Source organism: Bos grunniens, chromosome 12 (genome assembly GCF_055505025.1).
Source record: "Bos grunniens cultivar Pamir isolate PY7600 chromosome 12, Bosgru_T2T1.0, whole genome shotgun sequence".
NCBI classification, from domain to species: Eukaryota; Metazoa; Chordata; class Mammalia; order Artiodactyla; family Bovidae; genus Bos; species Bos grunniens.
The window spans coordinates 16,105,764-16,132,980 of record NC_141176.1 but is presented as its reverse complement, the minus strand read 5'-3'; the positions used below and the strand labels follow the sequence as shown (position 1 = coordinate 16,132,980).

Sequence of the window (27,217 nt, the reverse complement as noted above, 5' to 3'; positions counted from 1 at the left end):
ACTGCATCCCCAGCTCTGGGTGGTCCTTATCAGTCAGATGACAACCCAGGGGCCCAAGGACCCCTACTGCAGAATCCACTGACTTCCTATTTGCCCAGCATGTTCTCGAAGGCTGTCCTGCTTTTATTGCTGAGTTCTAGCCTGGAAAATCCCATAGATAGAAGAGCCCGGTGGACTGCAATCCATGGGGTCACTAGGAGTCGGACATGACTGAGCGACTTCACTTTCACTTTTCACTTTCATGCATTGGAGAAGGAAATGGCAACTCACTCCAGTGTTCTTGCCTGGAGAATCTCAGGGACAGGAGAACCTAGTGGGCTGCCGTCTATGGGGTCGCACAGAGTCGGACACGACTGAGGTGACTTAGCGGCAGCAGCAGAGAGTTAGGGCTTCCATGGTGGCTCACCTGGTAAAGACTCTGCCTGCAACGCAGGAGAACTGGATTTGATCCCTGGACAGGGAAGATCCCCTGGAGAAGGGAATGGCTGCTAGGGAAATTAAATAAATGACCTTGTTTAGGCTTCAGAGACAAAGCAGAGCAGCCTCTGGCCTTGCTTCTAACCTGTCTGGACGCTGCCCTGACTGCCTGTTGTGAGTGCAAGACTTGAAAGTGAAAGTGCAAGTCACTCAGTCGAGTGCCGACTCTTTGTGACCCCATGGACGATACAGTCCATGGAATTCTCCAGGCCAGAATACTGGAGTGAGTAGCCTTTCCTTTCTCCAGGGGATCTTCCCAACCCAGGGATCAAACCCAGGTCTCCCGCATTGCAGGCAGATTCTTTACCAGCTTAGCCACAAGGGCACCGCAAATAAGATAGGGGACAAATTTTGAAACTGTTGAGCCCCTGGAGGGGCCCTGGCCAACCAACCAAGCCCCGGGCTTAACAACATTCCAAGTTTTACAAGACAAAACAAACATCATTAACATGAAACCAGAGCTGCCATTTTCTCACAGATTGATAGGGATATCAGTTTAAATCCTGGGATTATACGCAGGAACCCGAACTGCCATCTCTGAAGTCTCACCCACAGAGCAAATACGTTGCCTGGGACCTTTCCCAACTGGGCCTCCAATGCGTGGTGTCACAGGATTCCCCAGGGCTGTCTGAGTCTAGATGTTGGTCAAAACCCAGTTTGGTGATATATCCTCTGCTGTTCCTATTTCTCTTTTCTTTTAATGTTAGTATATTGAAAGTAAACTAGATAATTCTCTAATAAATATTGATATTATTTATTTGTATAGAATGAGCAGCTTATTTTGTTAACAAATCCTTTGAACCTGAGACGAAAGAGAAAACTTTCAGCAAAACACTACCTACTCCAGTATTCTTGCCTGGAGAATTCCATGGACAGAGAAGCAGGGCTACAGTCCGTGAGATCACAAAGAGTTGGACATGACTGAGCAACTAACATAACAGAGAGTTAATGAAGTGTGGAAGTGGGACAAGGTGGTGCAAAATACGAGAATATTTACTCTCAGTCATTCAACATCAATGCTTTTTTTTCAATAATTTATCTGTTTCTTTGGCTGCTCCGGGTCTTCGTTTTGGCCTGAGATCTTCAGTCTTATTGTGGCACGCAGGATCTTTAGTTGCAGCACGTGGGATCTAGTTCTCCGACCAGGGATTGAACCCAGGCCCCCTGCATGGGGAGCGAGGAGTCCTAGCCGCTGGACTACCAGGGAAATCTCCATTGCTGCTTCTTGCATTCACTGCACAAAGGTATTACAACATTCCAGGGCAACTAAACTAGTAGACAATATTAATGGAAATACAATAGAGGATACGCTTTCAAAAGTATCCGATTCAACAGACTCACGAAAGGCATTAACCAAGTTTTAATGAGAAGTGAGCCTGCAGTAATTTTACAAGAAATGATTATCTTCATTCTAAAAAAAATTGTGTGAATAACTGTCTCCACGGCAATGCAGGTAGTCAGAGACATATGTGTTACTAAAAGAACCAGTTCACAAATAGGCCACGATCACTATTTTTGCCCAAGAGTGGCAGACATGTTAACTGCGAGACTGTCTAAAGTGAAAGTGAAGTCACTCAGCTGTGTCCGATTCTTTGCAACCCCATGGACTGCAGCCTGCCACGTTCCTCCATCCATGGAGTTTTCCAAGCAAGAGTACTGGAGTAGGTTGCCATTTCCTTCTCCAGAGGATCTTCCCGACTCAGGGAATCAAACCCAGGTCTCCTGCATTGTAGGCAGACTCTTTACCATCTGAGCCACCAGGGAAGCCTTGCCAGGAGGCTCCTGGTTTTTTCCTGGGTCTGATTCCTCTCTGAGGTTCAAGTGTGGTTCACTGACCAGCGCTTGTTCCAGGTAGAGGGAAATGGTGCCATGCGCCTTACGGCTTTACACAAAGGAATACATTTTTTAATGGGTTGCTGGTTTAAGATAAAATTATAGGTGCGCTTATGCTTGTAACATAAGACTTTGTAACATCATGCTCCGATACTTTGGCCACCTGATGTGAAGAACTGACTCCTTGGAAAAGACCCTGATGCTGGGAAAGATTGAAGGTGGGAGGAGAAGGGGATGACAGAGGATGAGATATTGGATGGCATCACCGACTTGATGGACATGAGTTTGAGCAAGCTCTAGGAGTTGGTGATGAACAGGGAAGCCTGGCATGCTGCGGTCCATGGGGTCTCAAAGAGTCGGACAATGACTGAGCAACTGAACTGAACTGAACTGATGCTTGTAACAAAGGAGGATACCTCTGACAGTGTAAATGTCCATGACATGTGATAAGGTGAGTGACACCATTTCCCTCTACCTGGAACAAGCACTGGGCAATGGACCACACTTGAACCTCAGAGAGGAATCAGACCCAGGAAGAAACCAGGAGCCACCTGGCAAGATGTGCACTGGCCTGGGAGCCAGAAGAGGAAATGCTGAAGGACGGAGCATAGCGGGAGGGGGCGGTGGAGAAGCCGCTGCTGAACCGGTGTGCGGCAGCCCTTGGCATTGCCCTACACCTGGTCTAATCCCCAGCGCCCTGCAGGTTGCGGCAGCCCACAGTTTTTAGGAAGATGGTTTCCCTATGCATGCCGATTCTTTTCCACACCACAATAATAGCTAACACTTACCCAAGCAGTCTTTCTCAAGTTTTAACAGGCACATGAATCATCGGGAGATTTTGTTAAAATGCAAATTCTGATTTGATTGGTCTGTGTGGAGGTCTGAGATTTCCACGTTTCTATTAATAACTAGCTCATAGATGTTGTGGATTTGCCTGGTCCATGGACTACATACTTTGTGACGATTACATTGTTACTGTGAGCCAGCCAGGCCTTGTGCACAGTATGTATTCACCATAGCAAACCTCCTAGGCAGGAAACCACTTTGCAGGTGGAGAAACGTAGGCACAGGGAGGTTCTGCAACTCAGCTAAGGTCACACAGCTAATGAGGAATAGAACCAGAATTTGTTCCCTGGCAGTCAAGTGCTAGAGTTTGACTTTTAAAAATCAGTTTTAATTCTTGGAATTATAATTCTTCATACACTTCCATCCTACATTGAAACCATATATAAAGGTTCTGCCTATATTTATTTCTTCAATACATTTACCTGCCAACATTTATGAGCAAGTGGGCTTCCCCGTTAGCTCAGTTGGTAAAGAATCTGCCTGCAATGCAGGAGACCCCCAGTTCGATTCCTGGGTCAGGAAGATCCCCTGGAGAAAGGAAAGGCTACCCACTACAGTCTTCTGGCCTGGAGAATTTCGTGGACCGTATAGTCCATGGGGTCACAAAGAGTCGGACACGACTGAGTGACTTTCACTTTCATGGAGCAAGTATGTGAGCCAAGCTCTGGGCTAGCTCATGTTCATAAAGAGCAAGCCCTGCCTAAAGGAGCTGGAGAAGGTAGACGGGGTGGGGGGACAAGTGATCTGACAGCTCTAATGCAGAGAGACCCACCCTGTATGACAATATGCATTGAATAACCTCGCATTGCCAACAGAGGCAAAGCTAGGTCTCACTGTTTCATTCTGCCCCTGGTGGAAGGGAAGGGAGAAGGAAACTAAGATTTTTTTTTTTTCCAAAAGCCTAATACATGAGAGGCATTATACATGTGTTACCTCATTTAATCCTCACATCAGCCTGAAATATAGGTGATCTTCTCCCCACTTTAAAACTGTGTCAAAGGGAGGTGGTCCCAGGGGATCCAGTGGCTAAGACTCTGAGCTCCCCGTGCAGGGGGACTCAGGTTCGCTCTCTTGTCGGGGAACTAGATCCCACATGCCATAACTAAGAGCTCCCAAGCCGCAACTAAAGATCCCGCATGCTGCAACTAAGACCCAGCAGAGCCAAAAAAATAAAGCTGTATCAGACCCTGCCCAAGGTCACAAAGCTAGGCGAGTAGGAGCGGGCATTTGAACTTACGTATAACTGACTCCAAAGCTGTTATTTCGCCCATATGCTGTTGTTCCTGTTATGTATGTATTGCTGTGAAACGATCCCCAAACTTTAAACATCATGTGATTACGCTCAAGGATTCTATACGACAGGAATTCAGAAAGGTCACAGCACAGAAGGTCCTCTGCAGCCTGATGTCTGGAGGACCCACTTTTGGGGGGCTTCTTGGCTCACAGGTCTGGGGCCTGGTCAGGAAGACCTGAGGACGAGTTTGTCCCCCGTGTGGCCGCTCCGGTGTGGCAGTCTCAGGCTAGCCAGACTCTACACAATGGCCCGGGCTTCCCAGGCTTCCCCGGTGGTGCAAGTGGTAAAAAATCCAGTTGCCAATGCTGGAGATAAACTAGTTTGATCCCTGGGTCAGGAAGATCCCCTGAAGAAGGAACTGGCAACTCACTCCAGTATTCTTCCCTGGGAAATCCCATGGACAGAGGAGCCTAGTGGGCTACAGTCCACTGGGTCCCAGAAGAGTCAGATACAACTGAGTGACTGAGCATGCACACACACACACACACACACACACACACACACACACACGTACACACACAGTGGCCCAGGGCTCCAAGAGTGAGTGTTTTCACGAACAAGGTGGAAGCTGCATGACAGTTAACAGTCTAACTCTGGAAGTCACGGGGCACGTCTTCACCTTTAGCTGCTAGTATGCTGCAGTCACAGAGCTCCCCCAGACTCAAGGGAGAGGACACAGACCCCCACCTCCCATTGGGGGACTCTATCGACCTGTGACTGTGCTGTGAAACCACCACAATCACTTTCAACCAGAGGGACCACCCTCACATGGGGCCCTTGCCTTTTGGAACCACACTGAAGACTTTTAGTAACTTTTATTAAAAGTCTTTTAATAACTTTTATCGGTCTTTTAAAAAGACTTTTAATAACTCAGCCCATTTGGATGTCATGGCTTCCAGCACCACATGGCTCTACTTGGACCCCAGCCAAAAGAGTGAGTTACTGATGGTGGAAGAGCTCAGTGGGATCTGTTCACCTTTAATCACCCTGTAAGAGACCTTGAAGGACCATTTTCATAGGACACCACGGGCCTGGTAATGACAGACTCTCCCCCATGAACACCCAGCACTGCTGTTGAATGCTAATACAGGACGTGGCTGATGAGCTGTGACAGCTTCCCAGCCACCCACATCTTCTTGAATCTGTCTCCTCACCACAGGCAGCAGTGACTCCCAGGTCAGGCATGATGGGTTAAAAGCTTCTGCATCGTGTTAGCATCATTCAGTACCTGTAAGAAGTCCTTGGCTTCCAGGGGACACTTACAGTGGGGACCCTTGGCCACCAGTAAGGAGACTGTCTCAACTTCTATAGGATACGGTCTTCCATCCTCCCTGGAACTCCACGTCCCCAGACCCATGGCTCTGAAAGCCTGACAAGCAGCCAGAGGGAGGGGTGTACCATTCACTATGGTGGACAGGCGAGAACACAGCAGGTAACTGATGGGGAGCTGATTGGACAGGAAGCCATTTAATCAATCTGAGCAGTCGCTGCAGACCGCTCATGCAGAGCTCAATCAGAAACAACCAGAGTGCGAGACATACCTCCTTTACCGATAACTTGGTGCTTCTCCCCACGCAATGTGGACTTATATTGATTTCGGCTTAACAACCCTGATCTAATATTTAGGCCTTCTAAGAAAATGGAATCTGTTCTTCTTTCCTTCCTTCCTTCCTCTCGTCCCTCCTCAACAATTTACTAGATAATCTAAGCACTATATCATTGACTGAAACAGACAAAAATCCCTGCCCAGCTTTCATTAATGGTGGAAAAAGGTAAGACCCACGAGTCCAAAAAAAAAAGTGAAAGTGATAATCGCTCAGCTGTGTCTGACTCTCTGAGACCCATGGACTGTAGCCTGCCAGGCTCCTCTGTCCGTGGACTTCTCCAGGTAAGAATACTGGGGTGAGTTGTCATTTCCTTTTCCAGTGGATATTCCCGACCCAGGGATCAAACCTGAGTCTCCCACACTGGCTTTACCAAGGCAGGTTCTTTACCACTGAGCCACCAGGGCAGCCCAGACAGTTTATAGATAATGCTAAAATGAGGTAAACACTATGGGAAAACTAAGATTGCAAGCAAGTGCTGGTGGGATGGTAAAGTGTTAGTTACCCTGAGGGGTGAGGGAGGGAATCACCGTGAAGATGAATGCGAAGGAAGCAAAGAAGTGATCCACGGGGCACAAAGGCACTCCAGGCAGAGAGAACCACCACCTCTGGGGTGGGGGGCCAGGGTAGGGGGCCGACATGACTGTAGAACAGCAAGGAGACCAGCGTCACGGGAGAAGATTGAGCAAGAACTGAAAATGGTCACCGAGGTGTAAAAGTGCCCACTTAGGGATTCTAGCTTTTATTCTGGGCAAAATAGGAAAGCAAGGAATTGTAGGGTTTTAGTAGCAGAGTCAGACAATTAACTTCAGTTGTCATACTGTCACCTTGGCCACTGTATCGAGAGTGGAGTACGGAGAATGGACTGGAGGGGGTGAGGGTGGAATCAAGGAAACCATTCATGAGGCCACTGCAGAGACAAGACAGTGGCCAAGACCAGAGTGCTTTCTGGGCAGGGGCTGAGATGCGGTCAGATTCTGGATGCATTTTGTTGAATGAACAGAATGTACTGCAGATGGGGAAGAGATACAAGAAGAGTGGCATAGAAGAGGGCTCCTAAATTCTGGACCGGAGCCTCTGGAAGCTTGGGGTTTTCATTACCCAAGACAGGGAGAACGAGAACGGAGCAGAATGGAGAGCAGATGAGGAGCTCTGTTTGGGGCATGTGGAGTTAGAGATGCCCACTGCACACCCAAGAGGAGGTGGCAGGTAGGCAGCCAGATGGTGTTAACATTAACTTTCAGAGGAACCACCTTGGACACAGCCATTCCTAAATGCCTGAATGTTCACAGGTGGCTGCCAGCAGGAGCAGCTTTTCCTAAAGATATGAAGGTACTGATCAAAACAAGATAGCAGGTCTAAAGTCAATCCATCAATCCATCAGCATGGCCGCCTGCCATGCAGCAGTTCTGTTTCAGGCACGGGATGGATGGAGCAGGAGACTCAGATGTGGATATTTCCTTCAAGGCATCCTTAACACCTTAGCCAACCCGACACCCGAGTTGAACCCCAATCAAGGAATTCATAGATCTCCGCAGAGTACAGATTATGTGCTGGGCAGTGGAGTAAACACCAAGAACTGCCAAGGCACAGCCAAGAGCATCAGTCATCCACAGTTAGGGGTAAAGACATAAGCCTATGAAAATTTAAGGAGAAATCTATGAAAAGTCACTCAAAAAGTAAATGAACTAATGTAACCTGAAGGTAGAAAATCCTTAACAAATGGCTTGTTATTCAGGATGCTTATTGGAGTTCTGAGCATAAATGAGGAGGAAGTGGGTACCAGCTGGAACTTCAGGAAGCTCTCTGTTCATGGTCAAGCTCTAGAACACTCCACCTCCGGTTTTCATAAGCCTTCAAAGGTGGCATGGTTCTCTTTGCTGAAAATGGAGTTTAGGAATGATTTCTTATGTGGACTCCATGTCAATGGTTTTCAAACATCAGTGCTTGGGGAACTTATAAAAATTCAGAGTCCCGGATCACATTTCCAGGGAGTTTGATTCATTGAGTTATCTTTAGTCAGGGAGTTCCAGACTCTAATAACTCATCACTGTAGCCACAGATGGGAATGAGCAGGGAAGCCACCAGGTCCCCAGGATTAGACATGGAGCAGTCAACAGAATTTAAGAGAAAGCCTTTGCTTTGATATTTGTTTATGATACTAGTGATTTGTGATCTACTCAGAACTCATGAGTTCTATTCCAACCACATATTGCTATACTTTTCACTCTAATGAAACAGAAAACAACAAACATGGTTTAAATTCATTTTCTGGAAAATGCAACAGAATATATTCACCTAGTACTGCATCAATAATGAAGGAATAAAAGCAGTCAATTTGGTTGGACTTTCCTACTTTTCCTACTTTTTCCCAGATGGGCTTCCCTTGTGGCTCAGCTGGTAAAGAATCCACCTGCAATGCAGGAGACCCGGGTTCAATCCCTGGGTTGGGAAGATCCCCTGGAGAAGGGAAAGGCTACCCACTTCAGTATTCTGGCCTGGAGAATTCCATGAACGGTACAGCCCATGGGGTCACAGAGTCGGACACGACTGAGTGACTTTCACTTTCACTACTCTTTTCTTTCCTACTTTTGATACATTCAGATGCTCTAAGTTTTTTAATCAGGCTGCTTATGCTTAATAACCTGATAAAATCAGTTCCCACCCCACCCCAGATGACTTTCACATATCTCTCCTAGAAAGATCTTTTTACTAGAGAGCTCTATTTTTCCTCACCTCCTAAATATGAACCATATGTTGAAATATGTTAACTATGGTTCTTTGAAGGGATGGGGTGACAATTTCATGTAAACTTATGTCTCCTGGACCTAGGCAGAACTCTATGACTGTAACAACCCTACAGTTCCTGAAAGTCAAAGTAGCTTAGTTGTGTCTGACTCTTTGCCACCCCATGGACTGTAGACCCTCAGGCTCCTCTGTTCATGGAGTTCTCCAGCCAAGAGTACTGGAGTGGGTTGCCATTTCCTTCTCCAGGGGATCTTCCTGATCCAGGGGTCAAACCCAGGTCTCCCACATTGCAGGTGGATCCTTTACCGTCTGAGCCACAACCCTATAGTCCCTAACGTGTCAGAATCAGAGACAAGGTCATAGCAGCCTCCTGCCTTCCTCCTTTCATGCCTGATTAAAGAGATTGGTTGACACTGAGTTTTTTTAAGGGTGAAGAAGCAAATCTGCCCGAGATCACAGACTAATAAGTGAAACCACTGAAATCTGAACCCAGGTTTGTGTGACTCCAAAATCCATCCCCTCTCTCCTCTCTTTCCTTGTGGAGAACACACCCAGATCAACCGCCTTTGCAACCAGTATTTCTCCCACAATCAGTCAAACTGAGAAGCCATGACAGGCCTCTCACTTCCTCTGCTCCAGGTCAATCCAGAATCAAATGTGATGGCAAGTTTCCATGTGCGGAAGCATGCTTATCTTACACACACCAAAAATAGTGCAGAAGAAATGAAATGACTCTATCTCATGAGGGGAAGGGAGGGAGCCCCACAGAGCTGCCTCTGGTGAGCGTTTAGTCAGCGGAGGGCACAGACAGCGTTTACAAATACATTCTTATTCTTCACCCTCTGCAATCATGGTTTCATGCAACCCTTTAAATCACTATGAATTAAATCTGCCCTGAAGCCTTGCCTCGGGCCAACTGGACAGCATCACTGGTATAATCTTGGAACCTGGCAGGTGGATGGGGGAGGAGGTGGGGAGGAAAGCAGAGAAAAAAGGATGGAACAGTCACGGAAGTCAAGAAAACAACTGGCTAAATTGAGTGCTTTCTAATCTAATGTATTTAAGTCAGACTCAGTAAAGCTTGGCACTGATCCCTGTTCACTGTGCTACGAAGATCTAGGCAGATTCTGATTAGGGTACGGGTGGCTTTCTGAAATCCTCTTTCTCACAGTGGTTGAGACCGAGCCTCATGGAGGTCATTAATGCTGTTTGCCAATGATAGCTTGCTCTCTGCGCCCTCCTTCAGCACATATAGGAATTGCACTGTCTGGTCTCCTGTGGTTGGTGGGGCCATGAGACCAGTTCCAGCCCATGAATATGTTTCTTCCAGGCAGAAACTGTAATTGCAGATGCAAGAACTTCCAGAGCATTCTTTTCCTCTGGTGTGGAAAAAGTGAAAGTGAAACTGTTGGTCACTCAATCGTATCGGACTCTGCAACCTCATGGACTGTAGCCCACCAGACTCTTCTGTCTATGTGATTCTCCAGGCAAGAACACTGGAGTGGTTGCCATTTCCTTCTCCTGGGGATCGAACCCAGGTCTCCTGCACTGCAGGCAGATTCTTTACTGCCTGAGGCACCAGGAAAGCATTCCTCCGGTGTGGCAACTGTCAACTTCAACTGCTCTTGACATCCTGAGTTCCTGAATAGCTGCAGAGACCCCTTGGCAACCTGCATTAGGCATTCGAGTATCTAACTACACGCCCATGCCCATAGGTCATGCATGAAAAATAAACCTTTATTGGTTAAAGCCACTGAGATTTGGAAGTTTTGTTACCTCAGCATACTCTAGCTTATTCTGATTAACTCAGCAACCAAGCTTTTGAGTCAGGAACAAGCAAGGGAACTGGGAACTTTGAGATGGTAGGAAAGCTTTGCTGGCATCGCCTTTAAGGAATTATGGACCCCTAAGACTTTTGGTGTCCCCAGATAAACCTCTATTCATGGAATGCTGAAATATGATGATCTTAAAGCCTTGCTGAAGCCTATTTGAGTTTACAGACCCTCTCAGGATTCTAGAAGGCATGACTTTCAATACGTGATATATACAACAGCTCTCTGCAGAGATACTCATTAAACATCAATTCAGACTGTGGGTCAAAGGTGGACCTGCCCTTCCCTCTGTGCCCCCTACTTTAACACAGGGTCAGGGCCACAAAAACGCACTCAGGATCGACTGCTTGGGTTCAGAGCCCAACCCCACCTCATTTACAGGCCGTGGGCAAATCGCGTAATCTTAGTTGTTTTCATCCACAAAGAGAAAATCATACTACTATCTACTAATAGGATTGGTGCAAGGAATTCATGAATCGGTAGAAGTGAAGGGTTTGGAAGAATAACTGGCACACAGTAAGTACCGTATCTACCTATCGATAATATATGTGTATTATACAGATAGACAATATATATATTATCAACTTGTTAATATTATCATTAGTCCATTTTTCCCTGCCATTAGTGAATATTTTATGAGAAAGATAAATCTGAGGAAGCATATAAAGGCTTTTTCCCAACTATAAAACACGTTTTTAAGCGAAAACACAGATTTTAAACATATTTTTTTCAGTCCCTAAGAATTTGCTAGCCATTCCGCTATAATCCTTTAGGTGGCAAGGCCTTGGCAGGCCTCCCTGTAAGCACTGTGCAACCATCAGCAATACACATGTACCAGCCTGGGGGTTTCCACGATTCACAATGTCGGTGTTCACTATTGGGCTGTTGGCCACAAGAGGCTATTGTTTTTGGCTCCAGTGACCATCATTTGAAGAGTTCTCCTTGCTGCCTAGCATTCACAGGCCCCCATGAATATTGGGACAGATTGAAAAGTTCAGACCCTTTGAGACGGAGGCTGCATGTTTAACTTCTAATTGGACTCAAGGCTCCATTTTGTTGAATGATAATGGGTTTAAGAGTTGTAGGGAAGGAAACTCAAGAGAGAAGCAAATGGTGCACTGACATTTTTCAGGTAATGCTCAGTCCCACTTGACTTTCCAAGTAGCTGTCACCAAACACCAAAGCATCTAATACGCTTGGAGGAACTCCCAGAGCTTGGTGTGCTCACCAACATAAGCGCTGGGAGAACACTGAGCTTCTCTCGCTGGCCCTCCAGCTGCTCTCGGAGGGGCTAAGGACCCATGACTCGGCTCTGAGCATGTGGAGGCCTGGCAGCCAGAACTGTGCCAAGGAAGCTTTGGCAGACAACCATGCCTGCACCCTCGGTTCCACTCAACTCCTCCAATCCTCTTGCCCAAATGTGAATCTGCTCTACAGTTACACTGAAAAAGGAAGAAAATACACTAACCTTTATTTTGTGCCTGGAAAGTCTGGAGGACTCTGCTTACTTATTTTAAGTCAGAGGGATTGAGGTGAAATGTACATTCAACAAGGCTTCCCAGGTGGCGCTAGTGGTAAGGAACCTGCTTGCCACCACAGGCGATGTAAGAGACGTGGGTTCAATCCCTGGGTCAGGAAGATCCCCTGGAGGAGGGCACAGCCATGCACTCCAGTATTCTAGTTTGGAGAATCTCATGGACAGAGGAGCCTGGTGGGCTACAATCCATAGGGTCGCAAAGAGTCGGACACGATCGCAGAGACTTAGCACACACCCACGTACATCCAATAACATTTCCCCTCTTCAGGGGAACACAACTCTGTTGCTTTTAATCCAAAGATTCAGAAAATTCTTCCCAAGATCCTCCTGGGAATGCCAGGGAATTCACTTCAGTGGCTCAGATGCACAAATACAGTTCAGGTCTCTCACCTCCAGACTCGCATTCTCACTCTTTAATCCCCCAGATGAGTGATAAAAACCACTTTTGAAAACTTACAAGGAAAGGGTATACAAGCTCCAGTTTTCTATTAGACCCTGAGAGACTGAAATGGCACTTTTCAACTCCACCGAATCATTTATGTATGTATTCATCGTGTCTTTTTATTTTCTGTATTTCTGATGCTTTGACATCTGGGGTCTTGCTGACCCTAAAGTGACCACCCATCCCAGGGCTAGTCAGTTCCCAGAGATAACAAAAACACTTGCTTGCAAGTGTGCCTTTTATATGCAAACCAGCGCATCCAGGGACTTCTCTGCTGGTCCAGTGGCTAAGACTCCGTGTTCCCCAATGCATGGGGCCTGAGTTCACTCCCTGGTCAAGGAACTAGATCCTACATGCCACAACTATAAATACAAGTTAGCCACAACTAAAGATCCCGCGGGCTGAGACAAAGATTGAAGATGTCGCAAGTCACAACTAAGACCCGGTGCGGCCAAATAACTATTTTAATATAAATGTTAAAATAGTAACAGTGGGGAAGAATCTGCCTTCAATGCAGGAGCCCCAGGTTCAATCCCTAGGTTGGGAAGATTCCCTGGAGAAGGGAATGGCAACCCACTCCAGTATTCTTGCCTGCAGAATCCCATGGACAGAGGACCCTGGAGGGCTACAGCCCATGGGATCACAAAGAGTCGGACATGACTGAGCGACTAACACACACATAATAACAAACTAACCAATCCAGAGCCCACACTCCCACCATCTCTATTGGGCTCTCACACACTAAGCCTTAACCCCCCGGGATTAGGTACCTGACAAATAAAGACAGTACTTGCCCGCCAGACTCAATGAAATCATCAGAACTAGCCAACACTAACCTGCTTACTCTGCCAGCATTTCCAGCAAAAACCCCAGTAAGGGCTCTTGCCCACATACCCCCTCACTCCTTCTGCTGTTTCCCCCGTCACCCTACATAGCATGGCAGGTCCCCCTCCTCCTGGGAACTGTGAGTAACCAGCTATCTTTTCACTAGTAACTGTCCCCCGAGCTGCTGGCCTCACCATACCTGAATAGTAATGAAAATCTACAATTAAAGTAATATACATCTTATTAATGCATGTATATATACGGCATCTATATAAATAGGTTCTGATGAACCTATTGACAGAGCAGGAATAGAATCACAGATGTAGAGAACAGGCAGGGAATGTGGGCATAGGCAGGGAATAAGGGGGTGGAACAAACTGAGAGAGTAGAATTGACCTAAACACACGACCGTGTGTAAGCGGGAAGCTGCCCGTGTGTGGCGGGAAGCTGCCGAACTGTGCAGGGCACTCAGCTTGGTGATCGGTGACGACCTAGATGGGTGGGATACGGGCGGAGGGAGGCTTAGGAGGGAAGGGGTGTATGTATATGTAGAGCTGATTCACACTGGTATACAGCAGAAACACAACATTGCAAAGCAATTATACTCCAATTTAAAAATAAACAAGTTTTTTTTAAATAAAGCAACATTGATCTACATATTATAGACATTTTACATGTTCATCTGCCTACTTGAAAGACTCTCGAGGAGAGGCCATGCCAATGACTACCTGCATGTTCTTCAATAACACCTGCACGGCTGACAGGAGGGCCAATTCTGCCTCCCGTTCACTTAATCTACTCCCATTCATTTAATGGTGCCATTAAAAATATAAACATCTCAGAAAATGGTTTTGTGAAAGTTAACATAAAATTCATTCATTCGGATATGTATTGAGCATCTATAATGTAGCACGCAGTACTAGAGATTCAATAATAAGTCATGGTCCAGACCTCTGAGAGCCTCTAGTATAAAAAAAAAAAATTGGTACCCATATATCACCCCATATTATGTAGAATATAGCAGGCAGTCAACCTGTTCCTGCCTCCTCCTTGTGGTGGGGGTGGGATGCTTGGGGGCACCAGCAACAATGTAGCCAAAAAGGAAGTTAAAGTACTGGCAAACTTAAAGGATGAAAAGATCCTTTTGGTCCATGAATACCTTCCCTTGCTTCATAAAACTCTGGCCTCTGGCCCGCCCAATTACCTCCATTTTTAGTATGCAGGTTAAGGTTGGCTAGTTGGGATGATTTCACTGGGTTCTAAGCTTCTAAGAATTTCTTACATTAAAAAAAAAAAAATTGTGATCCTGGTGATATCTTCTGGGTCATCTGCAAGATTTGGCATATCTGCCTTCCATTCCTTGGCCAAGCAAGAAATGGAGTCAAGCCAAAACAGAGTTCTGGCCCAGAAGACATTCATACCAGAGTAGGCACCACCCAGTGGGACGGCCCAGTGAAGGATGGTGGTGGCCGAGGTAGGCTTGCTGGTTATAACTGCTATGTCAAATATTCCCACTCCTTTGTGTTAAGGGGTAGGGAAGGCGTGTCACATGGAGCCATGTGACAAGTTTTACCCAATGGGTTAGAAGCAGAAGACTCTTGGTCACTTCTAGACCAAGAGTCTAATCACTAGAGTGAAACCCTGAAGCTGCACTGCCCAATATGGCAGCCACCAGCCAAGTGTGCTTACTGAGCACTGGAAATGTGGCTGGTCCCAACTGAGATGTGCTGTAAGCATAAAATACTTACAGGGAAATTATAACATGGGGCTAAATAAAAGACATTATCAAAATTAATTTCATCTGAATCACCTTCATTTTGCCTTTTTAATATGGCTTCTAAAAATATATATATATATCCAGCTCAAATTACGGAGAAGGGAATGGCACCCTACTCCAGTACTCTTGCCAGGAAACTCCCATGGACGGAGGAGCCTGGTGGGCTGCAGTCCATGGGGTCACGAAGAGTCGGACACGACTGAGCGACTTCACTTTCACTTTTTCACTTTCCTGCATTGGAGAAGGAAATGGCAACCCACTCCAGTGTTCTTGCCTGGAGAATCCCAGGGACGGGGAAGCCTGGTGGGTTGCCGTCTATGGGGTCACACAGAGTCGGACACAACTGAAGCGACTTAGCTTAGCTCGAATTATATTTCTCTTGGACAGCACCACCTTAGAGTTTTTCTCTCCTCTTCTATGGTGACTGGGACTTTGCCAGATAAGGTTACTCCTGATGACCAGGGTCCTGAGGTGGGAATGACAATGATGGCGAGAGAGCCCTCCAGCCACCCTCAAAGCACATGCAACATAAGCAAGAAATAAACCTTTTTTTAGTCTAAGCAACTAAGATTGGCTTTGCTCAGTACTGCAGCATGACCCAGTCTGTTCTGACGGATACAAGAAGGATGAAGATGCTGGGAGTCAGTTGGGGTGGAGGTGGGGTTAGGACAAGCCGTAGGAAAGGGACACAGGGGAGATGTTTCTCATGCCACATCTTGACTGTACTCATCTTTGCACATGTGTAAAAACATGTGCACGTGCACACACACACACCTGATTATTTTCTACAGAAGAGGAGTTAGGACATGAAACACTCGTTTTGCCCAGTGACACTTCAGACCCACCAGTGTCAGATGAGTTGCATGGATCTTATATGGGCTTCCCTGATAGCTCAGTTGATAAAGAATCTGCCTGCAATGCAGGAGACCCCAGTTCGATTCCTGGGTCAGGAAGATCCCCTGGAGAAGGGATAGGCTACCCACTCCAGTATTCTTGGGCTTTCCTTGTGGCTCAGCTGGTAAAGAATCCACCTGCAATGCAGGAGACCTGGGTTTGATCCCTGGGTTGGGAAGATCCCCTGGAGAAGGGAAAGGCTACCCACTCCAGTAATCTGGCCTAGAGAATATTATGGAATGTGCAGCCCATGGAGTCGCAGAGTCAGACTCAACTGAGCAACTTTCCCTTTCACTTTTCTGTAGGGATTGTTAACATTTGGGTTGTTGGCTTCTCTGTGTAGCATCCACCTGTGCTGGCATGCTTTTAGCTCCTCCCTGCCCATGGAACCACCCCTGATATTTTACTTCCAGGGCAGACCATCACCAGAAGGCCACATTCAACCTGTATCCTTGGTTCATTCAGGACCCACAGTGATAGTGCAGGGAAGCATGATCCTGAGATGAACAACTGAAGGGAATTCTGAGGAGGGCGCCATGCCACCTCAGGGTGAACTTCTGGTCTTCAGTGAACATGCAGAAGAGGGATCACAAAGTCCTGTTGTACAAAGACAAACCTGCCAAGAGTCAGAAGTCTAGATTCCCTTACCATTCACCTACCTGCTACTGCCCTCATTCCCTGCTTCCATGACAGCTGTCTTAGCTACAACAGAATATTTAATTAACAGTGCTTCAAAATAGGAAAGTTCTTTTTCACATAGAAAGAGGCTCAGGGATAGTGAGTCCAGGGCTAATATAGTGATTCAACAATGGCATTAAGGACCCGACCTCCACTCATCTCTCCTTTCACCTTCCAAAGCAAGTTGGCACACTGCCTCATGGTTGTAAGATGGCTGCTTTAGCTCCAGCATCACGTCTACCTTCAAGATGGGAAGAAGAAAAGGGTAGGAACTAGCTTCAGTTTCATCCCTGGGGTACAAAATGTGGAACAGATGCCCATTCCTCACACCTGGGGAAGAAGGGTCATATTTCAGAGAGGTGGGTACCTTCTCCTAAATCCACAGGCCTTGATTCAGGGCTTCATCAGCTGGGAACCTTTCTGAAATTTGTCTCTTCAGAGGGGTCTTTTTTGTAATATACACAAAAGCACTATTTATGCTGGTGGACTTGGACCTAGGAGCCTTGATTGAAGGACCTCTGCTTCACACCCTCCAAGGTGCCCCAGGCAGCTGTAATGCTTACTTTTCCTGTAAAAGTGACCAGCAATTTGGAAAACAGTGCCTTGGGGTTAGAGTGTGTAGCCCACAGTGGGTCATCCCCGCACATTTCCTAGCCCTATGCTCATCCTGATCCCTACCTCTTTCCCACAAACATCACCACCACCACCACCAGCAACATCCTGAAACACAACAGGTTCTTACTGATCCTTATGGCAGCAATTCATTCCCACCAAAATCTTAGCAGATAATGGCCAAGAATTATTGGAAGTCCCTGATACTAAGAGGCCACCATGGAAGTAGCAAAACTTTTCCTGGAGCTCCAGGGCCAAGGGCAGTGATGGGGCTGAGAGAAGAGGGTGGCTCTCTGGAGGCAGGCTGTCTCACTCCTGCTACCCCACTGCCAATTCTGGTTCGGTTCCAGAGGTCTGATGGGGTTTTCTGCCACCCGCCCCTCCCCCGCCCACTCTGAGCGGGAAGTGGGACCCATTCCATAAATACAACTCTCACAAATGGCATTTCTGGCTGGGAAAACTGCCCTGCAGCAAAAAGAGCCGGAGCTAATTTAGTGCTCACTTCTCATCAGCTGAAATGTTTTTATTTTGGGAGAGAATTGGTGAGCCATAATTATTATTGATCTCGGTGACAGCAATCAGAGAAAGCGTTCGTGTACCCTCGAAAGAGCAGGGCCAGAAATAGATGGAGTGTCTCTCTCAACCAGTTAGAGCTTCTACTTGCTCTAAATTGATTTTAGAGCTGACATGCCATTTAAAGAAAAATAATGATAATAAAGTTCTACAGAGTGAATCTGGACATCCTAATCCCTCCCCGTCAGTATTTATGGAGCACTCGCTGAGGTCCTAGCTATACAGTCTTAGAGAACGGTCTTACCTGACTTTCAACAGATGGATGTTAATGGGATATTTATTTACAGAGTAAAATTAAATTGGAGCTGCATCTTAATGCACAATTTACATAATCAGCTTTGTTCTGAACTGATGAGCTGTTTTCAGTAGCACTTGGGACCCTTCAGTCACAGCTGCCTCAAAGCCACAGCCACTGAGAATGGAGATTAAACAGCTTCCTCAAGCCAGAAGTCTTGATGAGGATCTATTCTCCCATCCCAGAGACCTCATCATCTCTCTAGACACTGGCAAAGGATCAAAGATCCATGTTCATTTCTTGCCACCATTTGGCATCAAAAGAAAGACGTTCAATTTGCATTTGGAAACCATTACAGTCATGGATAATCTCACCTTCAGGTCTGTAAAGTTTATGGCATTTCAATTTCTTAATGCCTCACACTCCAAACATCACACATAATTACCAATGAACCACATTGTGTGCTTGGGGAGCCTGGAGCAAATCTAATGATGAATTTCATTGTAATACCTGTGCATAGAAAGCTGGTTTCCAGGGAGAGCTGATCATAGCAAGACAGATTCAGAGCCTGGAGGGATACAGGCAGTAAATGCTCAAGGGGAGACAACTGAATCCTCAATAAGGACCTGTCATCTCCTTACCTGACCCCAGCCCAATGGCAGTGCGCTGACCAAATACTTCCTTGTCTTTCCAACCCATCTGATCTGCACCAGCTCCCTAGTGGATGTCATTGCCCCTGAGAGAAGTCACAGCAATGAACACTTACTGAAAACTGAAGCTCTTTCGATGTGCTTTGTTCAATCCTTGCTGCTGCTAAGTCACTTCAGTTGTGTCCGACTCTGTGTAACACCATGGACGGCAGCCTACCAGGCTCCCCCGTCGTCCCTGGGATTCTCCAGGCAAGAACACTGGAGTGGGTTGCCATTTCCTTCTCCAATGCATGAAAGTGAAAAGTGAAAGTGAAGTTGCTCAGTCGTGTCTGACTCTTAGAGACCCCATGGATTGCAGCCTACCAGGCTCCTCCGTCCATGGGATTTTCCAGGCAAGAGTACTGGAGTGGGGTGCCATTGCCTTCTCCGGTTCAATCCTTAAGAGAGAGCAATTATCACTGGCCCTTACCATCCTTTACAGATGAGAGAATCGAGTCCTAGAAAAGGCAAGTAATTAGCCCCCAACCCCCTAGTGCATTAAATCAAGTAACCAGAATGTGAACTCAGTCTGTCTGTCTGCAGAACACAAGGCACTTACCCTGCTGTGCACAGTCTCTTGGAGCAAACAGCACAGAGAGTTCTCCTAGCAGTCCTGAGGTTCCCAGAACAGAAATTAGACGAGGCTTAAAAATGAAACTTCTATTACCCAGGGCTGTATTTGCTAACCTTGATTCTTACCTTGGGCAAACAAAAAATCCTTATAGGAAAGGTTGATGTAAATTATTTATTTATCCGTTCATTCATTTATTCATTACAGAAAAGGTCAAAGTCATACCCCCTGGGGAACAAGCAATATACACCACTGGGATCTCTACAAATTTGGGGTTTTGTGATGTCATCTGGTTCCCTAAATAAACTTCAGTTCTAACAGAAAGATCTGTATGTAGGAAACATTCCTAAACTTCACTGAGCTTATTAGAGACGACCAAATGCGGGAGGAGAAATACTCACCTGGTGGGGTGGTGGCTGGCGGGGGTGGGGGTTCTATAGATTCTTCCACTCTCTAGGCATAAGACCCATGTGGACCTGTGTTTCAGGATGGGATAAGTGGCTATCGACATCCGTTCACTCTTAAAAGCCTAACTCAGTTCCACTGAGGACTCCACACTCGCTCTAGGATGACCCAGAAACAAACAGATGAGAGCAGGAAGATGCTCAGTTTCCCCAGGGTGTCCAGGAAGGTGAGCCCTGCACAAGATACAAACTGAGGAAAGGTCAGACTCTGACTTTTCACTCGGGTGCCCTTCCATGAGTCCGTCTGCGGGGGACCCACAGTCTTCAGCTAAACGTGCTCCAGTCCTTCACCCTGTAGTGCTCCACGTGTCAGACCATTCCTGCCTCTTACTGCTTTACTAAAATTGGCCTCATCGGTCCCCTTCCCTGAGGATCCTGCTCTCCATCCTCTGCTAGTGGGCACTAAAGTTCAGGCGGCCTTTTGCAGAGACAGTTAACTTTTCATTAGGAGCCCTCGTGGGCTTCCCAGGTGGCTCAGTGGTAAAGAACCCACCTGCCATTACAGGAGACCTGAGTCCAATCCCTGGGTCAGGAAGATCCCTGAAGAAGTAAACGGCAACCCACTCCAGTATTCTTGCCTGGAGAATCCCATGGACAGAGGAGCCTGGTGGGCTACAGTCCATGGGGTTGAAAAGGAATTGGACATGACTGAGTGACTAAACAACAACAACAAGAGATACAGCTCTTAAATCTCAGTTGTGTTTCTAACGGTGTCGATTTCAGGCCAAGGCAGCAACTTGAGTGAATGAGAAAAAAAGAGAGAGATGACCACTGCAGTAGATTGGATGGTGGCCCCCCCAAAATATATGTATGTGTTCTAACCCCCAGAAACTGTGAAGGTGACCTTATTTCGAAAAGGAATCTTTATAATTAAGTTAGGATCCCAGGAGAAAATCTTCCTGGATTACCCAGAGGGCTCCTACGTACAATAACAAGTCCTTACAATACATAGAAGGCTGAGGGCCGAAGAATTGATGCTTCAGAACTGTGGTGTTGGAGAAGACTCTTGAGAGTCCCTTGAACAGCAAGAAGATCAAACCAGAGATTCCTAAAGGGAATCAACCCAATGAATATTCACTGGAAGGATGGATGCTGAAGCTGAAGCTCCAATACTTTGGCCACTTGATGTGAAGAACTGACTCCTTAGAAAAGACCCTGATGCTGGGAAAGATCGAAGGCAGGAGAAGGGACTAACAGAGGACGAGATGGTTGGATGGCATCATTTACTCAATGCACGTGAGTTTGAGCAAACCCTGGAATATGGTGAAGGACAGGGGAGCCTGGCGTGCTGCAGCCCATGGGGTCGCAAAGAGTCGGACACAACCGAGGGACTGACAATAATATGAGAAACGGAAGAGGAGACACAGGCATAGAGGAGAGCACCATGAAAAGACGGAGGCAGAGACTGGGGTGATGAAGTCACAAGCCAAGAAGCACCTGGAGCCACCAGAACCTGGAAAAGACCAGGAAGAACTTTCCCCTCTTGAGCTTTCAGATTTTAGACACACACCTGGACAGCTGTCTCCCAAGTGGCAGCCCAGTATTCTTTGTGGCATGCTTCCCTACCAAACCCACATGCCTATGGTGGGAAGAAAGTGTGTTAGTCGTTTGGTTCTGTCTGACTCTTCGTGACCCTGTAGACTGTAGCCCTCCGGGCTCCTCTGTCCAGGGGATTCTCTAGGCAAGAATACTGGAGTGGGTTGCCATTCCCTTCTCCAGGGGATCTTCCTGATCGAACCTGGGTCTCCCACACGGCAGGCAGATTCTTTACCGTCTGAGCAACCAGGGAAGCCCATGGTGGGAAGAAGGTGGGGAGCAAATACCAATATTCTTGCGACCCCAGATTGGGAGGGTGGATCCTGAGAAATAAAATATCTAGCTGCTGCTGCTGCTAAGTCACTTCAGTCATGTCTGACTCTGTGCGACCCCAGAGACGGCAGCCCACCAGGCTCCCCTATCCCTGGGATTTTCCAAGCAAGAACACTGGAGTGGGTTGCCATTTCCTTCTCCAATGCATGAAAGTGAAAAGTGAAAGTGAAGTCACTCAGTTGTGTCCGACTCCTAGCGACCCCATGGACTGTAGCCTACCAGGCTCCTCTGTCCGTGGGATTTTCCAGGCAAGAGTACTGGAGTGGGGTGCCATAGCACCAAGGCCTTAGAAGAGAAAGTCACAATTTCCTAAGATACTGGAGAAAAGGTTTAACATAACAGAGGTGATTAATGGGATCAAGAAATAATGGAATTAAAATGAGAAAAGGCATGCTTGGGCAAAGTCACGACTGTAAGAACTAAAATTAGACTGCGCAAGGATTTCTATAGGTGGATGATGGAAGACTTGTCACTCAGCACATTTAAGGCTAAATCAGTCTCCAGGAGACAAATAGGAGATGTGAGATGCATCACCCAGGCCATTATTCAAATGATTCAGAAAGAAAAAGAAAACCACTCTTTGGGACTAAAACAGTTTTCTCATCTGAAAAAAAAATCTGCATTTGATCTTCATGGGGATGGAATTTACCTGGCAATTGCTTGCCTACTTTTTTGTATAAACCCAGATTTTGAAATGCATCTAACTTTCTCTGGAGTACCTCGTCGAGGTCAGGAAAACATGCTCTGCCAGCAAGACAATCAAATCACCATAAAGACAATTTCAACAGATTCCAAGAGCTCTGGGAACCCAAGGTCTCTGTCTAGGGTGCTCTGAGAGGTGAAATGCAGGCAAGGGGAGTTTGTGGGCAGGGCCCATGGCTCCCATGCAGCCTCATCATCTTTGTCCACCCCCATCAACCACACAACAGGGGGGGTTATTCTGAGGGCCATGATACCATTGCTTGGAGGATCCCAGCCCTGTGGAGTCATCTGACCAACCTCCTGGGCCACAGCGGGCTCCCCTGTGGGAGGAGGCAGGAGGGGGAGTGACCCCTCCCCACCCCATCCTCCCAGAATTCAGTCCCGATTGTCCTCCCCACTGAGACTGAGCCAGGGACTGTTCTTTGCCTTCCTCAAAATCAGATTTTACCCATGCTGTGCACAAGCTCCTTTACTGGAATGGGCAATTCCCATCAGCAAGGAGTCCTCTTCCGTTCTGCTTGCTTGTCTCACGTGTTTGCCTGCCAGCCCCTGCCTCCATTCTGAGCCCGCCTCCACTCACCTTCTGCCTGGATGCTCAGCTCAGCCACACTGGCGTTCTGCCTCAGGGCCTCTGAATATGCTATTCCCCTGCCAGGAAAAGTGGCCCTTGCCCATCTCTAACTCTGCAGCTCCTCCTCTGCATTCTGATCTCAGCTCAGACATCTCAAAGTGGCCTTTCAGTCTGCTTTCCAGTCAGCACATGAGGACCTTGGAAGTTGTCCGTCCTTACAAGGAAAAACTTTACAATCTGAAAATCAACAACTCTTCTGTGTCTTCCAAAAACCGAGGTCACAGGGAAAACCACTGCCCCTGAACTGCAGAGACAGAGAGAGGATAACAGAGAACCACAACTTACTGGAGCAGAAATGCCCCTGAGAACCAGTGCTGAGAGAGGAATCTCTGAGCCGTAACTGATGAGTTGCTGGAGGATCTGGGTGGATGACTCTGAGAGGGACCCAGTCTTGGGGGAACCCTCACACTTTCCTGAGTTTCAGGAGCTCCTGCAGATTTTCCTGGTGAAGATCAAAGAAAAATCCTCTCCCACTTCCAGCAGGGAGAAGGGAGAGGTAGCCACTGTGAAATACACTAGAACATTCTGTTCTTCTTAAGGCAGTCTGCCCTCAGGAGGGACTGTTTTGCCAGCACCTAACCTGCTGGGGTTTTACCAGAGCCCAGCCTACCTTGGGGAAGGGAAATACTCAACTGCAGCCCCCTCTAGCCATCCTGTCCCACCTAAAGGGGTGGGGGGGCGAGACGCACTTGTGAAGATCATACCCCAGAATCGCCAACAGGCTGACACTAGGGTAATAGAGTGCTTCCTCTCCCCACACCTTCACAAGGCATCAGCAAACGTATCACAGCCAATAGCACATCACGTCACATACCACATCACATCATATAAACATCACGTCACATACCACATCATATAAACATCACGTCACATACCACATCACATCATATAAACATCACGTCACATACCACATCACATCATATAAACATCACATCACATACCACATCATATAAACATCACATCACATACCACATCACATCATATAAACATCACGTCACATACCACATCATATAAACATCACGTCACATACCACATCACATCATATAAACATATCACATATCACATCATATAAACATCACATCACATACCACATCACATCATATAAATATCACATCACATACCACATCACATCATATAAACATCACATCACATACCACATCACATCATATAAACATCACATCACATACCACATCAATTTCACACCACTGCTGCTAAGTCGCTTCAGTCGTGTCCAACTCTGTGCAACCCCACAGACGGCAGCCCACGAGGCTCCCCTGTCCTGGGATTCTCCAGGCAAGAACACTGGAGTGGGTTGCCATTTCCTTCTCCAGTGCATGAAAGTAAAAGTGAAGACGCTCAGTCGTATCCGACTCTTCGAGACCCCATGGAGTGCAGCCTACCGGGCTCCTCCGTCCATGGGATTTTCCAGGCAAGAGTACTGGAGTGGGGTGCCATTGCCTTCTCCGTTCACACCACATATCATATCATATAAACATCACATCACATCAATATCACACCTTCCTAACTCATCAGTATACACATCGTATATAAACAGGGGATAACGATAAAGAACATCACGTCCCACACCTTATTTAAGAAGTCTCAAAGAGGCCTTTCCTGACAATACTGTCTCAAACCATACACAGTCTTCTAGTCCACTAGCTCATTTCCTATTTCTTACTCCATAGCATTTAGCACTAGGTCTTGAGAAACCTATATGCAGGTCAGGAAGCAACAGAATTGGACATGGAACAACAGACTGGTTCCAAATAGGAAAAGGAGTACATCAAGGCTGTGTATGGTCACCCTGCTTATTTAATTTATATGCAGATTACATCATGAGAAATGCTGGGGTGGAGGAAGCACAAGCTAGAATCAAGATTGCCGGGAGAAATATCAATAACCTCAGATATGCAGATGACATCACCCTTATGGCAGAAAGTGAAGAGGAACTCAAAAGCCTCTTGATGAAAGTGAGAGAGTGAAAAAGTTGGCTTAAAGCTCAACATTTAGAAAACAAAGATCATGGCATCTGGCCCCATCACTTCATGGCAAATAGACGGGGAAACAGTGAAAACAATGTCAGACTTTATTTTTCGGGGCTCCACAATCACTGCAGATGGTGACTACAGCCATGAAATTAAAAGATGCTTACTCCTTGGAAGGAAAGTTATGACCAACCTAGATAGCATATTCAAAAGCAGAGATATTACTTTGCCAACAAAGGTCCATCTAGTCAAGGCTATGGTTTTTCCAGTAGTCATGTATGGATGTGAGAGTTGGACTGTGAAGAAAGCTGAGCACCGAAGAATTGATGCTTTGAACTGTGGTGTTGGAGAAGACTCTTGAGAGTCCCTTGGACTGCAAGGAGATCCAACTAGTCCATTCTGAAGGAGATCAGCCCTGGGTGTTCATTGGAGGGAATGATGCTAAAGCTGAAACTCCAATACTTTGGCCACTTCATGCGAAGAGCTGACTCATTGGAAAAGACTCTGATGCTGGGAGGGATTGGGGGCAGGAGGAAAAGGGAACGACAGAGGATGAGATGGCTGGATGACATCACCGACTCAATGGACGTGAGTTTGAGTGAACTCCGGGAGATGGTAATGGACAGGGAGGCCTGGCGTGCTGCGATTCATGGGGTTGCAAAGAGTCAGACACGACTGAGCGACTGAACTTAACTGAACTGAACTGAAGATCACTTAGAGTAGGAAATGGCAACTCATTTGAGTATTCTTTCCTGGAAATTTTCATGGATAGAGGAGCCTGGCAGGCTATAGTCCATGGGATCGCAAAGAGTTGAACTTAACTGAGTACACACAAGATCACCCTGCTTTATATGATTGCTTGTTTGTTTGTTTCTCCACTGGAATATAAGTTCCATGACTACCCTTCTCCTCAGTGAAACTCCAGTCCTTATAACAAAGCTGGAACAGACTTAGGTGTTTAGAAAATATTTGATGAATGATTGAATAACTGAATAAATATGAGCTCATTGATATATGCCTCACTAGCGCATATATGCCTTTCTCACTCACAATGTATATTTTGATCAGTTCCTCTTCTTTGTTTTGGATATTTTTTTTTCTAATTTTATTTTATTTTTAAACTTTACATAATTGTATTAGTTTTGCCAAATATCAAAATGAATCCGCCACAGGTATACACGTGTTCCCCATCCTGAACCCTCCTCCCTCCTCCCTCCCCATACCATCCCTCTGGGTCGTCCCAGTGCACTAGCCCCAAGCATCCAGTATCGTGCATCGAACCTGGACTGGCAACTCATTTCTTACATGATATTTTACATGTTTCAATGCCATTCTCCCAAATCTTCCCACCCTCTCCCTCTCCAGCCAGGACATGGAAGCAACCTAGATGTCCATCAGCAGATGAATGGATAAGAAAGCTGTGGTACATATACACAATGGAGTATTACTCGGCCATTAAAAAGAATACATTTGAATCAGTTCCAATGAGGTGGATGAAACTGGAGCCTATTATACAGAGTGAAGTAAGCCAGAAGGAAAAACATAAATACAGTATACTAACGCATATATATGGAATTTAGAAAGATGGTAACAATAACCCAGTGTACGAGACAGCAAAAGAGACACTGATGTATAGAACAGTCTTATGGACTCTGTGGATATTTTTAAGATGTTTTTCATTTTTCTTGGAAATATATATATATACACACACACATATAAAATGTTTGTGGGGGTGGAGAAGGAGAGGGTGGGAGGTATGGAGAGAGTAACACGGAAACTTACATTACCATATGTAAAGTAGATAGCCAGTGGGAATTTGCTGTATGACTCAGGGAATTCAAACCAAGGCTGATAACAACCTAGAGGAGTGGGATGGGGAGGGAGGTGGGAGGGAGGTTCAAGTGGGAGCGGACATGGATAAACCTATGGCTGATTCATGCTGATGTTTGGTAGAAACCAATGCAATACTGCAAAGCAATTATCCTTCAATTAAAAATAAATTTAAAAACCCAAAATATGTGTATAGATATGTATATACCTTATGTGTACACTGTACTCCAGCTCATTATGATGAACGAAAACTTTACACAGCTATA

General features: G+C 46.4%; 1 long non-coding RNA gene across 1 annotated transcript in view; it reads right to left on the bottom strand.

Moving 5' to 3' along the window:
• The window catches only part of LOC147361420 (uncharacterized), a 41,056-nt gene extending 23,772 nt beyond the window's left edge, over positions 1-17,284 (bottom strand). The window contains exon 1 of the long non-coding RNA XR_015137882.1: positions 17,155-17,284. This is a non-coding gene — a long non-coding RNA (uncharacterized LOC147361420). The remainder of the gene's footprint in view (positions 1-17,154) is intronic.
• Between the last annotated feature and the right edge of the window lie 9,933 nt (positions 17,285-27,217).